Source organism: Octopus bimaculoides, chromosome 6 (genome assembly GCF_001194135.2).
Source record: "Octopus bimaculoides isolate UCB-OBI-ISO-001 chromosome 6, ASM119413v2, whole genome shotgun sequence".
NCBI classification, from domain to species: Eukaryota; Metazoa; Mollusca; class Cephalopoda; order Octopoda; family Octopodidae; genus Octopus; species Octopus bimaculoides.
This window is the reverse complement of record NC_068986.1, coordinates 2,889,428-2,893,835: the sequence shown is the minus strand read 5'-3', so window position 1 is coordinate 2,893,835 and position 4,408 is coordinate 2,889,428.

Here is a 4,408-nt window from a genome sequence, read left to right as displayed (position 1 = left end):
TGTGTGTGTGTGTGTGTGTGTGTGTGTGTGTGTGTGTGTGTGTGTGTGTGTGTGTGTTTGTACGCGTGTGCATGTCTAATTGGAACACAGATATGTATACATCTACGTTCAAGTTATAAACCAAATACATCCAGGTGACATAAGGAGTGGGGCATATCCTAATGTATTTGAACATGTCATAGGAAGGTCATTGATACGTTGAACAATGGAAGTCTATAAATTCTCAGTCAAATGAAGAAATCGCATGCATAGAAATACTACTTGGTGTACAAGAATATAATATTGGACAAAGCCATAAGTTATTGACAAATATTCAATGTAATGTATTCGAATATTTTTTTATATATACACACGTACATAGACAAATGCGCAATACATAAACCTCATCAACACGCTTTTCAGCTCCCTGTATACATATATAAAACAATGATATGCGTGTATGCAATCATGATATATATATATATATATATATAAATGTAAGATCAGGGATCGAAGTGTAGGAAGAAAGTTAGCTTCGGGTGATCCGTAACAAATATAAAAAAAGCAACTTCCAGGGAGGGACACTAGTGGTTTATAAAGACGGATGGTTGTGGACTTTTTCATATCGAAGAACGAAAAGTTGAAAAAGTTCTTTTTATATTCCACGGTAGGCGACCAGGGTTGCCGCGTGTGCGAATAATACTCGAGATACAGAATGAAGTAGGAAAGATCTGGGCTACATATGTTTCATAGCGAGCGGAACCTCGGAAGTGGTAACATCCAGGTGAGGTGTATATCGCCTGCTAATCTTCAGGCCAAGCATATCTTGATTAGATTAAAGGTTACATTGTTGCAAGGAGGTACATGTTGACAGCAGCGGTATGCAATGTGTGACCAAAACGAAAAACTATAATTGTCATCAAATATGACTAAGGGTGTTAGAACACCTACATTGCTAGAAATAAGAAATAAACTGCTCTAACCCGAGCTGCTCCAGTGATTGTGAACCTTGGAATGGGTTACCTAGAACTTAAAATATACGAATCATCACGACAAAAAATATGGCACCTCATTTCATTGCTATTTAAAGGAGAACTGGAAGAGGTATTTGGACGATTGCTTTATACTTTGGAAAGATAGCATGGACGAACTCCTCGATTTCAAAATAATGCTCAACAATATTAATAGCAACATACAACACCATGGAGCTCAGCAATAAACAACTCCCTTTTCTTGACTTCCTAATTAAAATAGTCAATAACCACATCGAAACAGACATGTTCTATAAACCCACAGATTCAAAACAATACCTATTATTCAACTCCTGCCACCCCAAACACATAAAAATTAATATACCTGATAATCTAGCGAAAAGAATCTGCATCATAGTTTCGGTCACCTATACTCGTGAACGAAGACTCCTTGAACTCAGATCAATACTAATCAAAAGACATTACTCAATATCATTAATTAATGATGGCATTAAACGAGCTAAGGAAATAGATAAACGAACATTATGGGAAGTCAACTAAAATACTAAACCAGACTTAAAAATACTCCCATACATCTCCACACATAACCCTAGAAACGACGAAACCTTTAACATTATCATCCAAAATCTATCCATCTTCACAGGAGATAAAACAATGAACAAAATTTTAGGTTCACACAAAATTATCAAAAGCAAAATTCAACCGAAATCATTGAAAAAAGTATTAACCAGAGCAAGACTATATCCATTAACAACGGACCTAAAATGAAAAAATGTGGTCGACCTAACTGTGATACTTGCCCCCACCTTTTGGAGGGTTCAGAGTTCCACTTTAAATAAAGGTGAAATATTTAAGATTAAATCAAATTTCACCTGTGCCTCGGAAAATCTAATCTATGCCATTACATGCTTAGAGTGTGGTAATCATTATATTGGCCAAACAAGAATATCACTCGTCAAAGAACCACTCTCCACAAAGAACAAATCCGTCACCCACAATACAGACAGATACAGGTCAGTGAGCACATAGAAAGGTGTGCTAGGAACCTTAATCCTAATTTCCTAATTTTCCCCTTCTATCAATGTTCACAGAACACCTCAGTACAGCAAAGAATGAATAACGAGGCAGTTTTCATCAATGAATATCTTCCACAAATATGAACACATAACATAATACAGAACACTACTAACCTTTCAATTAATACCACTAACCCCCATACGTCCCATACACCATTCACATTACAGCATTCTATCTACTCTAATTGCACCAAATCTAGAACTACTTACCTCCCTTACACATAATCTTTTTAATCAGGGACTGGTAGACCCGACACTGTTCGGTAATCGGTGCGCATTCAAAGCCAGTGAACAGTAATTTACGAAACCGGTATGCTTGTAAATCTCTTTAACAACTCACAATAATGACTCTTATTACTTTTATTCCTACTTCAGTTGATCTAATTGTATATATCTTTCGTTACTTTTCATAAAAGGCCTTTACTTTTTTTTATTCTCAATGTGCATTTTCGCAAAAGAACGAAATAATAAATGGATTTGTGAATGAAAGTTTAGTAATTGCGTTTATTTCCACCACGCGACACTTATTATTGCAAACATGTTTTAACTAACCTTAACAATACACGCACACAAATACATTCATATATCTATATATATATATGTCTCGGGTTGTAGCTGTAATTTAAAGGGGCCAGCCTTGTCATATTCTGTGTGAGGCTGAATCTGAGAACTACGTTAATGTTATGCATGTCTGTGGAGTACTCAGCCATTTGTGAGTTAATTTTATCCTCGTGTGGTAATGAAAAGTGAAATTGACAGCCAATATTTGCTGTGTTTATGTTTCTATATATGAACTTTTCTTTGGATGTATGTATTTACTGTCTCTCTCACTTTCTCTCTTTCTATTTCACTTCCTTTGTGTCTCTCTTCTCTCTCCCTTTTGATTTAACAATGTGTATATGTATCTATGTATCTACTTCTCTTGCGATGTGATAAACATTTAAAAACACAAAACAAACGCCGTCACCACTCGCTGTCTCTTTCACTCTCTCTCTTTTTCTCTCTCTCACTCTCTCTTGCTTCCTCTCTGTCCTCCTCTCTCTCTCTCTCTCTCTCGCTTTGCCACTTCTTCAGCGTCCTGCAATAATGAAGAGGAGATTCAGAACTATCCATTTGAATTTATAAACTCACTCACTCCATCCGGTATACCTCCTCATCGCCTCAACTTAAAAGTAGGGGCTATTGTAATGTTGCTAAGAGATCTTTCGATCAGTCAAGGATTATGTAATGGAACTAGCATGAAAGTGCAAAGACTTCATGAACATTGTGTAGAGGCATCATTGGTAACAGTATTTCTCTCACTGCTGTAGTTGATGTCTTTTGCTGCTTTTGTCGACGTTGTCCTCGTCGTCGTTGTTGTAAAATCAAAATATGGAAGCTTGAAAAACCGAAAACTCAGAATCCCGAATGCAGTAATAACAATTTTGAACTATTTTAGAGAAAAATAATAATAAAACGGCTTTAAAAGACATTTATTTGTAGTTTTAAAAGAGAGTTTGAGAAACTTATAGTAACACATTTACTTAAAGACAAAACTAAAACATTATAGCATGAAAATGATATCGAAAACATCAGTGAAAACGTAAATAATATATTTATCAAATATTTTCGTTCTTTAAGGTCTCATATTTTGAGGTATCTTCCTTCTTTTAATATAAGCAAAAACATGCGATCAAAAGAAAACAAACGAATTTCGATAGACCGCAACGGAAGGGAGGTAAGTAAGTGCATGAAATGAATTCCTCTCCACAACTGTCTCGAATGCCACGAAAACGGTCACGATCGCTACTTTTCCTCTTGTGACTAAGTCGTTAAAAAAAATACTGTCCCCCCACCTCCTTGTTTGTATGATAACCAAGACATTTGTTGTTTACAACTTCCTCCGGAATAACCTGCGGTTACGATGCCTTCTAGGATTATAAAGCAATACAAATCTAAAAAAAACATCAGCTTTAGGAAAGTAACTTCTACTAACTACCTACGCAACACGTTTCTATGAGAACCAGGTTATTTCATGATGCTTCCGTGAATGCCATACTAAGACTTGCTATACTTTTATAATATACCCCCGAAAAATTAAAATAAAATAAATTCTTTTTCACTCCTTTAAGATTAGTGCCTCTTCACTTCCTCTTTTTCTCATATCAATGTCCGTTCGTATTCATCATGCATAAATTGTATACTTGGCCCGGGTCTTTTTCACCACTGCCTTATGAATAACGTATTTGACAGGCAATTCGTGTGTCGTGAGTTGGTATCAGCTATTGGTGATTCACTCTAGATGACTCAGTTCACACACACACATACATACATACATACATGTATGTGTGTATATATGTATATATATATATATATATATAT